Raw genomic sequence first — 11840 nt, 5'->3', positions numbered from 1 at the left:
AAAAACGAGCAGGAGTGGCACATTTTATATCAGACAAAACAGACTTTAAAGCAACAACATAATAATAGTGGGGGACTTCAATACTCCACTGACAGCACTAGTCAAGTCATCAAGACAGAAGATCAACAAAGAAACAGTGGACTTAATCTATACCCTAGAATAAATGGACTTAACAGTTCTGCCTGTTTCCAGGCAAGCAAGGAGATTCATGGTTTGGTTCTTGGACTTCCCTTGCAGGATGACCCCCAAATGCCAGTCTCCACTCCTGCCTCAAAAGAAGAAACCAAGACCACCTCCCACTCAGAGACTGGAGGAGACAACGGCCTCTGCAGGCTTGCTGAAGAAGGGAGAAAAAGAACAGCAAGAAGCAATTGAACACATTGATGAAGTACAAAATGAAATAGACAGACTTAATGAACAAGCCGTTGAGGAGGTTTTGAAAGTAGGATAGAAATATAACAAACTCTGCCAACCATTTTTTTTCGGACGAGGTCAGAATTGATTGCCAAATCCCACATTTTGGGGTAACAATATTTGTCAACCATTCAGAAGTGTCTGTACTGCTTGGAGAGGAGGACGAAGAGGTACTGCATTATTTGACCAGAGTTGAAGTGACAGATTTTGAAGATATTAAATCAGGTAACAGAATAGATTTTTATTTTGATGAAAATCCTTACTTTGAAAATAAAGTTCTCTCCAAAGTATTTCATCTGAATGAGAGTGGTGATCCATCTTCAAAGTCCACTGAAATCAAATGGAAATATGGAAAGGATTTGATGAAACGTTCAAGTCAAACACAGAATAAAGCCAGCAGAAAGAGGCAGCGTGAGGAACCAGAGAGCTTCTTTATCTGGTTTACTGACCATTCCGATGCAGGTACTGATGAGTTAGGAGAGGTCATCAAAGATGATATTTGGCCAAACCCATTACAGACTACTTGGTTCCTGATATAGATAATGAAGAAAGAGAAGATGATGATGATGATGATAATGATGATAACAATGAAGAGGAGGAAGGATTAGAAGATATTGATGAGGAAGGGGATAAGGATGAAAGCGAAGAAGATGAAGATGAAGGGGAGGAAGGAGAGGAGGATGAAGGAGAAAATGACTAATAGAACACTGATGGATTCCAACCTTCCTTTTTTAAAAATTTTCTCCAGTCCCTGGGAGCAAGTTGCTGTCTTTTATTTTCCCCCTCATGCTCATTCACCCTGCTCTTGAGGTCTCTGTTCTCTAAACCATGGCTTTCAATTTATTTTGGGAGAAAAAACTCGAGCATAATACAATGGGAAAAGAGTCTCTACCCCTTTCTGTTCGAAATGATTTGTTATCCCTTCTTGTCTGACCAAAACTGTATGGAATCGACACCACCAAGCTCTGTGGGAAAAAAAGAAAAACCTGCTCCCTTCATGCTGCTGGAAGCTGCAGAGTGCTAGGTCCTGTGTATTAGTGCATAGAATTCCAGCTTTTTTTCTCCTTTCTCTGTATATTGGGCTCAAGAGAGTACACTGTGTCTCTATGTGAATATGGACAGTAGGCATTTACCAACATGTATCTACTTTCTCTTGTTGAAAAAAAAAGAATAAAAATCTTTAAAAAATGGCATTATAGAAGGTCAGCAAAGGATAGGTTTGAGATGTTTGGGTGGTTAAGTGGGCATTTTGACAACATGGCTTCTCCTTTGGCATGTTTAATTGTGATACTTGACAGACATCTTTGCAGTTTAAGATGACACTTTTAAAAGAAATTCTCTCCTAATGATGACTTGAGCCCTGCCACTCAATGGGAGAATCAGCAGAACCTGTAGGATCTTATTTGGAATTGACATTCTCTATTGTAATTTTGTTCCTGTTCATTTTGAAATTTTCTTTTTATTTCACTGGAAAGGAAAGATGATACTCAGTTTTAAATGTTAAAAGTGTACAAGTTGCTTTGCTACAATAAAACCAAATGTGTACACAAAGGATTTGATGCTTTCCTCTCAGCATAGGTATACCTACTATGACCTTTCAAGTTTGACTTGTATAACATCACTGTCAAACTTTGTCACCCTAACTTCGTATTTTTTTGGTATGCACTTTGCAGGATGACCTCAGGGCTATGTGGATTGAGTAACGGGATTTGAATCAATGTATTAATAGTTCCATAGCTGGAAAACGTGGGTACAATTTGCCATTGGTTTTGGAAAGTATTCACATCATTTGGAGTACCAGATTGCTCAATACTTTCTAAGTATATTGTGCCCTTGATTTTTATCTCCAAGTAGCAGTTTTTAAAATTGGCCTTTTACCAGAATATAAAATAATAGTGCCTGCCACTGAACGGTCACAACATGCTAGCAGCCCTGGCTCTGGGCGCCTCCTCGGCCTGAGCATCCACTCTGGTGGTGCTTGAGGAGGCCTTCAGCCCGCCATGGCACTGTGGGAGCCCCTCTCTGGGCTGGCTGAGGCTGGAGCTGGCTCCTTCTGCTTGTGGGGAGGTGTGGAGGGAGAGGCACCCGCAGCAACTGGGGCTGCCCATGCAGCACTCATGGGCCAGCGCAAGTTCTGGGTGGGTGTGGGTTTGGTGGGCCCTGCACTTGGAGTGGCTGGCTGGCGCCCACTGCCCAGGGCAGTGAGGGGCTTAGCACCGGGACCAGCAGCTGCAGAGGGTGTGCCGGGTCCCCCAGCAGTGCTGGCCTACAGGGGCTGCACTGGATTTCTCACGGGGCCTCAGCTGCCTCCCCACAGGGCAGGGCTCGGGACCTACAGCCTGCTATGCGGAAGCCTCCCCCCGCTCCCGGGTCATGGGCTCCTGCCTGACCTCAGCCTCCCTGCCAGAATCCCTAGGATCGCCTCCCCAACCAGCACCTTCCGCACGAGTGCCTCCTCCAGGAGTGCCTCCCCTATGAGCGCCAAGCAGCCCCTGCGCCTTGGTCCCACTGACTGCCCAAGGGCTGAGGAGTGCAGGCGCATGGGGTGGGACTGGCCCCCTGCAGCTCCACCTGCAGCCCTGGTGCAGGATCCACTAGCTGAAGCCAGCTGGGCTCTTGGGTCTAGTGGGGACTTGAGAACCTTTATGTCTAGCTAAGGGATTGAAAAAACACCAATTAGCAACCTGTGTCTAGCTCAAGGTTTGTAAATACACCAATCAGTACTCTGTATCCAGCTAATCTAGTGGGGACTTGGAGAACTTTTCTGTCTAGCACCCTGTGTCTAGCTAAAGGATTGTAAACACACCAATCAGCACTCTGTGTCTAGCTCAGGGATTGTAAATGCACCAATCAGCACTCTGTCAAAACGGACCAATCAGCTCTCTGTAAAATGGACCAATCAGCAGGATATGGGTGGGGACGGATAAGGGAATAAAAGCAGGCTGCCAGAGCCTGCCAGCAGCAAACCCTGGGGTCCCCTTCCACACTGTGGAAGCTTTATTCTTTAGCTCTTTACAATAAATCTTGATGCTGCTCACTCTTTGGGTCCACGCTGCCTTTATGAGCTATAACACTCACTGTGAAGGTCTGCAGCTTCACTCCTGAAGCCAGCGAGACCATGAACCCACCAGGAAGAACGAACAACTCCAGACGTGCTGCCTTTAAGAGCTGTAACACTCACTGTGAAGGTCTGCAGTTTCACTCCTGTCAGCAAGACCACGAACCCACCAGAAGGAAGAAGTTCCAGACATATCTGAACATCTGAAGGAACAAACTCCAGACACACCATCTTTAAGAACTGTAACACTCACCGCGAAGGTCCGCGGCTTCATTCTTGAAGTCAGCAAGACCAAGAACCCACCAATTCCGGACACACCACCACTATCCAACAGACCTGGTGCTCTAATGCCAAGTTATACATGAGACAGCTGCTGGCATGTCTTCATTGGCTATATAAAATGTGGCCAAGAAGATAGGCTCTCAAAGTAAGAAGTCTGTGATGGCTAGCAGTAACTGTCCATGCTCTCTGGTATAAAGCTCTCAAGTGTGACTATGTGAATCTGGGTGGGATAATGGACCCAGCTCTATTTGCTCAGTGTCATTGTGCAGAGAGGCACCCTAATGCATAAGCTTTTTAATGCTGTAAAATATAGTAGCTGAAATTAAGCACCACTTTTTCAGAGGTAAATTAATGGACAGTCTGATGAAATTCAAAAGCTTTTTGATGTATAAAACTTGATAAATGGAACATTCCATCAATAGGCAAAAGTGTAACAACCTATCTAGATGGATAGCATGTAATTTCTGCACAGGCCTATGTTTAATAAATACATCACTGTATACCAATCAGGAATCTTGCTCCTTATCAGCATATAAAAGAACACAAAGATTAAAAAAAGTACTTTACAGATATTTGCTGAACATTTTATCCAATAACTAAAGAATACACATTCTTTTCATCAGCACATGGAACATTCTCCAAGATAGACCATATGATAGATCACAGACAAGTCTCAATAAATTTAAGAAAATCAAAATTATATCAAGTATCCTCCCAGACCACAGTAGAATAAAACTGGAAATTAACTCCAAAAGGAACCCAGAACACTATATAAATACATGGAAATGAAATAATCTGCTTTTGAATGATCTTTGAGTCAACATTGAAATCAAGATGGAAATTTAAAAATTATTTGAACTGAATAATGTAACACGACTTATCGAAACCTATGGGTTACAGCAAAAGTGGTGCTAAGAGGAAATTTCATAGCATTAAATCCCTATATGAAAATGTCTGAAAGAGCAAAAACAGACAATCTAAGATCGCATCTCAAGGAACTAGAGAAGCAAGAACAAACCAAGCCCAAACCTAGCAGAAGAAAAGAAATAATCAAGATTAGAGCAGAACTGAATGAAATTGAAACAAAAAATACAAAAGATAAATGAAACAATAGGCTGGTTCTTTGAAAAGATAAACAAAATTGATAGACCATTAGCAAGATTAACCAAGAAGAGAGAAGATCCAAATAAGCTCAATTAGAAATGAAACGTGAGATATTACAACCAATACCACAGAAACACAAAAGATCATTGAAAGCTACTATGAAAACCTTTATGTGCACAAACTAGAAAATCTAGAGGAGATGGACAAATTTCTGGAAATATACAACCCTCGTAGATTAAACCAGGAAGAAATAGAAACATTGAACAAACCAATAACAAGCAGTGAGATTGAAACAGTAATTTAAAAATTGCCAAGAAAAAAAAAGTCCACAGCCAGATGGATTCACAGCTGAATTATATCAGACATTCAAAGAAGAACTGGTACCAATCCTACTTAAACTATTCCAAAAGATAAGGAGGGAACCCTCCCTAAATCATTCCATGCAATCAGTATCACTCTAATACCAAAACCAGGAATGAACATAACAAAAAACAGAAAACCAATATCCAGACCAATATCCATGATGAACATAGATGCAAAAGTCCTCAAACAAATACTAGCTAACTGAATCCAACAGCATTTCAAAAAGATAACACATCATGATCAAGATAATACATCATGATAAATTGATGATACATCAATTCATGCCAGGGATGCAGGGATGGTTTAACATATGCAAGTCAATAAATGTGATACATCACATAAACAGAATTAAAAACAATGATCATATGATCATCTCAATAGATGTAGAAAAGTAATTTGACAAAACCCAGCATCCCTTTATGATTAAATCCCTCAGCAAAATTGGTATAGAAGGGAAATACCTCAAGGTAATGAAAGCCATCTACGACAAACCCACAGTCAATATTATACTGAATTGGGGAAAAGTTAAAAGCATTCCGTCTGAGAATTGGAACGAGACAAGGATGCCCACTTTCACCACTTCTACTCAACATAGTGCTGGAAGTCCTAGGCAGAGCAATCATATAAGAGAAAGAAATAAATCAGTAAAGAGGAAATCAAGCTCTTGCTGTTCACTAATGATATGATTGTATACCTAGAAAACGCTAAAGACTCATCCACAAAGCCCCTATGTTTGATAAATGAATTTAGTAAAGTTTCAGGATACAAAATCAATGCATTACACACAAATCAGTAGCACTGATATACACCAACAATGACACAGCTGATAACTGAATCAATAGCTAAATCCTTTTACAACAGCTGCAAAAAAAATTAAACACTTAGGAATATACTTAACCAAGGAGGTGAAAGATCTCTACAAGGAAAACTACAGAACACTGCTGAAAGAAATCATAAATGACACAAACAAATGGAAACACATACCATACTCATGGATGGGTAGAATCAATATTGTGAAAATGACCATGCTGCCAAAGGCAATCTACAGATTCAATGCAATTCCTATCAAAATACCATCACCATTCTTCACAGAACTGGAAAAAAAAACATTTTAAATTTTTTTTGGACCACAAAAAAAATAACCTGTATAGACAAAGCAAAACTAAGCCAAAAGAATAAATCTGAAGGCATCATATTACTCAACTTCAAACTACACTACAAAGTTATAGTTACCAAAACAGCATGGTATCAGCATGAAAATAAGCACATAGACTAATGGAACAGAATAGAGAACCCAGAAATAAAGCCAGATACTTCCAGCCAGCTGCTCTTTGACAAAACAAACAAAAACATAAAGTGGGGAAAGGACACCCTATTCAACAAATGGTGCTGCAGTAATTGGCAAGCCACATGTAGAAGAATTAAACTGGATCCTCATTTCTCATCTTACAAAAATCAACTCAAGCTGGACGAAAGACTTAAATCTAAGACCTGAAACCATAAAAATTCTAGAAGATAACATCAGAAAAACACTTCTAGATGTTGGCTTAAGCAAAGAGTTCATGACCAAGAACCCAAAAGCAAATGCAACAAAAAACAAAAATAAGTAGATGGGACCTAATTAAACTAAAAAGCTTCCACACAGCAAAAGAAAAACTCAGCATAATGAACAGACAACCCACAGAGTGGGAGAAAAATATTCTTAAACTACGTATCTAACAAAGGACTAATATCCAGAATCTAGAAGGAACTCAAACAATCAGCAAGGAAAAAAAAAAAAAAAAACAATTCCATCAAAAAGTGGGCTAAGAACATGAATAGACAATTCTCAGAGAAGATATACAAATCGCCAACAAACATAAAAAAAAAAGCTCAGCATCACTAATTATCAGGGAAATGTAAATTAGAACCACAATAAGATACCACCTTAACTCCTGCAAGAATGGCCATAATTTTAAAATTAAAAAAGAAAAAAAAAGATGTTGGCATGGATGTGGTGAAAAGGGAACACCTTTACACTTCTGGTGGGAATGTAAACTAGTACAATCACTATGGAAAACAGTGTGGAGATTCCTTAAAGAACTAAAAGTAGAACTACTATTTGATCCAGCAATCCCACTATTGGTTACGTACCCAGAGGAAAATAAGTCATTTTATGAAAAAGACCCTTGCACATGCATGTTTATAGCAGCATAGTTCACAATTGCAAAAAATATGGAACCAGCTTAAACGCCCCTCAACCAATGAGTGGATAAAGAAAATGTGGTGTATTTCCACCATGGAATACTACTCAGTCATAAAAAGGAATGAAATAATGGCATTCACAGCAACCTGGATGGAACTGGAATTCTAAGTGACATAACTCAGGAATGGAAAACCAAGCATCGTATGTTCTCATTTATAAATGGGAGCTAAGCTATTAAGACACAAAGGCGGAAGAATGATATAATGGACTTTGGGGACTTGGGGAGAAGGGTGGGAGGGATAAAAGACTACATGCTGGGTACAGTGTACACTGCTCGAATGATGGGTGCATCAAAATCTCAGAAATCACCACTAAAGAACTTATCCATGTAACAAAAAACCGCCTGTTCCCCAAAAACTATTGAAATAAAATAAAATAACGACAGACGGGGGCATATAAACAGGACTCTTAGTGAACAAGGAGAGAGAAACAGAGAAGGAAAGATAAACTAGGAAGAACAATGAACTCTGAGGAAGAAGATCAGAAAGACAAAATGTGCCCGTGAGAGCCATAGAGGACAGATTGCCAGAGACGAGGACAGGCCAACTACATACCTTATGTCTGTTGTCTCTGCTTCATCGCCTGGGGGTAGATAAGGACAGCATGAAAGCCCACACATAACCAGGACATCTTGGAAAACTTTCCTGTCTTAGCTCAGGAGAGTCCCTGTGATAGGAGACAAAATACCCCAGAGAGCAACTACAAACTAGTTTCTTGCCCTTAGGTGAGCAGCTTAGCTGCTCTTGCCTCAGTTTTCCCAGCGGGAAAGTGGGTACAATTCTTACTTTAGAGGCATATTGAGATCATACCGTGTTAAGAGGGGTACACGAAAAAAATGTAAATATCACATACTTGTAGCAATTTTTCTTTTAAATAATTCAGAGCTCATAGAGGAATTCATAATGGAAATCACAACATACTTAGAACAGTAACAAGAAACTATACTAAGACTCAAGGGATAAAAAGTCACTTGTTTCATCAATTATGCCAAATTAACAGATTAGTTTATTTGTTTGTTTGTTCACACTTTGATTCTTTTACTTGAAACATGATAGCTAATAGATACACTACTCCTTTTAGCTCTTTTTAGGGAAGGTTTATCAAAAGTGAATTAATCACTTTCAGTGATGTCCTTTGTATAGGAATCAATTATGTTTCCTTGAAAAAATTTTAATTTGTCAACAGACTTTCACAGAGTAGCAACCATCAGTTAGTTTAGAGGCAAGACTAAATATGAGAGCAGAGGGCAGAAAATAAATACATAAGCAAAAGGGGTAATATCAGTTTTCTGGTTATTTTTGACATGGGCAAGCCTTTAAAAATCTCACTTACTTCTTCTCTATCTTCTGTAGACCTACACTCTATTGTACTATATATTTATTGCTCCTGACTCGGATTACCTATCTTACCAGATCAAATTAATACAAACAAGTCAGGACAAAGAAGTCTGGCACACAGAAGTTAGGGATGTGTGGATGGGATTAAGACTAGAATTCTTCCTAAATGAGTAAATTGCACTCCAACATTTCATAACTAAATCTTTTAATATAGATGTTTGCAAGGGATGAAATGTATAAAATAGTAAAGGGGTCTCTGACAGGGAAATCTTGGAGTCCCTGTTCTAGACTCTTATTTCTTGTTGGTAATTAAAAAAATATTTTTTTTCCCTTAGAGAATCTGCTTTTAAAATAGTAATGAGCTAATTTGATAAAATAATGTGTACTAATTCACAGAAGTGTTCTTCCTAGTTAAATGTACTTACATGTGCTTGTAAATATTACCTTCAGAAGTCAATGCTTTCATCTAAAGAAGTGTCTGTAAGAGCAGGAAACTCATGCATTTGGCAAAATTATTTGGGGACAATTGTAAGCCACTGCTTACCTGCAGAGTTTCCTCACCCCAGAAACTCCAGCATCGTCTCTTTTGTCAGCCTATCCAGCTGACTCTTTACTAAAACCACTTATGTCAACATTTTGAAGAATGGCTTAATTATTAATATATATGCACATTATCTGCAAAATCCCCAATCAACCTGAGAAATAGTAAGTTTTTTTACTACTTACTTAGTCCAAATATACTGCTTCACAATCCTTTTCCCAGATTTCAGTCCCAGACCCCAGAGTCAGTTTTAATCTTATTTATTTACTTTCCCTATCTCTGCCTTCGAAATTCTCAGACATGGACCCCAACTCCTGCTCCTCTTACCAGCCCTACTGGCTACCTGGGCCCACTCCAAGTCCTAAGGCAATTCACCTCCAACCTCTGGTGATAGTTAGAATTTTCTTGCAAATTCGGGTGCTTTTTGCATAATTTGAGAGGTTTGTGAAAATTCAAACCTAAAGTCTCCTTCTTTGCCTGTGCATTAAGACTTGAAGCTCCCCACAGCCATCCCTGAATAGATGCTCTCCCTACCTCATCTGCCCAACTTGGCCAGGTCACAGTTTGATTTCCGCCATAGCAAGTTGGTTTGTGTCATGGGATCTGCCCCTAAGTTTCACCCAATCCCTTCTCTACCCGTGACCAAACCTGCCTGTTATTTTGTCTTGCTCAGTCCTTTTCCTTGGCCTTGGAGTTCTGCCTGCTACCTCCTCCAACACCTGAGGTTATGATACAAATGGCTGGATCTCCTGAATATGAGTAGCCCAAACACTTGACACCCACCTGGACCCTTGACACGGTCCCACTTCTGAATGGAGGCCTCCAGAATTGTGTTTCTGACTATGTTGTCTTTGAACTTAGTCTTGGGTTCCCAGCTTCCTCCTTAAATGCGGCTCTGCAGGATTATCCTCCACCTCCTCCACCTGAAGTCCCAAGCCACAGCCTGGTTGCATTCTCTTTCTTCTCTTTTTCCTGTTCTTGGAAACAATCCACAATGCCTTGCATTGAAGGAAAACCAAAATATGGTTTAAATGCTGTATGAACTTCCACAGAAGGAAAATGCCAGACATCTGTTTTGCCTCTTTTACTGACTGTGAAATGATGCTCTGTATTTCATGGTTCTCCTGACTAAGGACTGTTCCAAAGTGCCTAGGACACAACCTACAAGTTTTTGAGGTTTTTTAAGCCATATGTTTTATATTCCTTTCTCCTGGATTTTCCCAGGTTGGGCTCTGTGTCTCCATGGTTGACCTGTCATGCACACAGACCAAGAAAAGGGAGATATTTAACAAGGAATTATAAGAGCTATTTGAAAGATCTGCTGGTCTTCATTTGGTTTCTCACTAAATGCTCCCATTCATGGGCACAGTAAATGTTCATTCTGAAATTCTCAAAGAGAGCAAAACAAAGTTAATTACCTCTTCTAATATAGATGGAAAACTATTGTAGATAATAAAGGAACAGACCATAAGAAGCACAGTGCTGAAAGCCAAGCACAGTAGTGCATGTCTATAGTCCCAGTTACTTGGGAGGCTGAGGCAGGAGGATCACTTGAACCCAGGAGTTAGAGGCTGTAGTGCATTATGATTGCACCTGTGAATAGCCACTGCACTTCAGCCTGGGTGACATAGTGAGACCCTGTCTCTGAAAAAAAAGAGAGAGAGAGACAGAGAGAGAAATTCTAGGATTATGAGTATCATGTCACTGCACAAAGCACTTTGAAATAGCAATGACAATAATAGCAGCCTCCCTGGATTTATCACTCCAGGTCCAGGGCATTCTGCTACATGTCCTTTGCTGTGGCCCCATGAGATGGGTACTTTATAGAAGAGGAGCTTTAATCACTACACCCCACCATCTGTCCTACGGCCCCAAGTTTTTGTTTTATTTTTTAGTTTTCTGTTAATAGAGCTCAGTTAAAAGAATCAAAAATCAAAACCAGCCAACAAAAGGCATGAGTGTTGTAGAAAAAGTGGAGAAAACGCAAAGGTTTCACCCATTTGTACCTTACTGTGATCTTGGAGCTTCTCCCTCAGGACTTCTTGGCCACATTTTTCACAGTGAACTTTTCCAAATGCTTCAGTTGAAAGTGATACTTCAGAGCCACGCAGCTGACAAAATCACTCTCACAGCGCTCCCAGTTACAGGATTGAAGAGCCCACGTTCTTGCTCAGTGAAGTATTGGATTTAGATCCTGTTGATGACAAAAACGGAAAGCATGAGTCCTTTGAGGAAGCTCTAGTTCCTCATAGTTAGCTAAAATAAAGATATTATTTCTAGTGTGTTCATTTGTTCTCCCTCACATTAGTGTTTTCTAAGAAACATATCCCTCAGTAAAATCAAATACAACATCGTGAAAGTATCCATGTAGATCAGCTGCTTGTAACTTGGGTCTATAAGCATTAGAGAGGCTGAAAACCCCTAAAAACAAATGCAAAATTGTCTAAGTATATATATGCATTTTTCTAAAAAGAGTTTCAAATAGATCTGTGATCC

General features: G+C 39.9%; 1 pseudogene; it reads left to right on the top strand.

Annotated features, from left to right (window-relative positions):
- The first annotated feature begins 208 nt into the window (after positions 1 to 208).
- On the top strand, positions 209 to 1182 carry LOC105513432 (annotated as a pseudogene).
- The last annotated feature ends 10658 nt before the right edge of the window (positions 1183 to 11840 follow it).

The sequence above is a fragment of the Colobus angolensis genome, unplaced genomic scaffold, assembly GCF_000951035.1.
Source record: "Colobus angolensis palliatus isolate OR3802 unplaced genomic scaffold, Cang.pa_1.0 Scaffold23, whole genome shotgun sequence".
Taxonomy (NCBI): Eukaryota; Metazoa; Chordata; class Mammalia; order Primates; family Cercopithecidae; genus Colobus; species Colobus angolensis.
Note: the sequence above shows the minus strand (reverse complement) of the source record. Positions and strands in the feature narration are given on the sequence as shown.